Source organism: Cicer arietinum, chromosome 3 (assembly GCF_000331145.2).
Source record: "Cicer arietinum cultivar CDC Frontier isolate Library 1 chromosome 3, Cicar.CDCFrontier_v2.0, whole genome shotgun sequence".
In the NCBI taxonomy this organism is placed as follows: domain Eukaryota; kingdom Viridiplantae; phylum Streptophyta; class Magnoliopsida; order Fabales; family Fabaceae; genus Cicer; species Cicer arietinum.
This window is the reverse complement of record NC_021162.2, coordinates 8,473,463-8,473,971: the sequence shown is the minus strand read 5'-3', so window position 1 is coordinate 8,473,971 and position 509 is coordinate 8,473,463.

Genomic DNA, 509 nt, shown 5'->3' with positions numbered 1-509 from the left:
GTTTTGTTTGGAATTGTGTGATAGCATGTTTGATTGCAAAACTATTTCGAAGCTCATGATGTTGTAGTGATTGTGTTATAAGTGCTATGTGTTATGTTTTGTTTGGAATTGTGTGATAGCATGTTTGATTGCAAAACTATTTCGAAGCTCAAGATGTTGTAGTGATTGTGTTATAAGTGCTAAGTGTTATGTTTTGTTTGGAATTGTGTGATAGCATGTTTGATTGCAAAACTATTTCGAAGCTCATGATGTTGTGGTGATTGTGTGGGAATTGCTAAGTGTTAAGATGTGGAATTGTGTATGAATGATATTGAGTTAGTTTAAGTGTTTTTGGAAGAATATACACGGAAATCGATTTCCCAATCGATTGGATGAGTTACAGGGACTTCCCTAATTTGACATAGTCGATTTGCCAATCGATTTTATAATATGTTTTTCAAAACCAATTAAGAAAATCGATTTGGAAATCGATTTGGCCATGCAGGAATTCAGCAAAATCATTTGGAAAT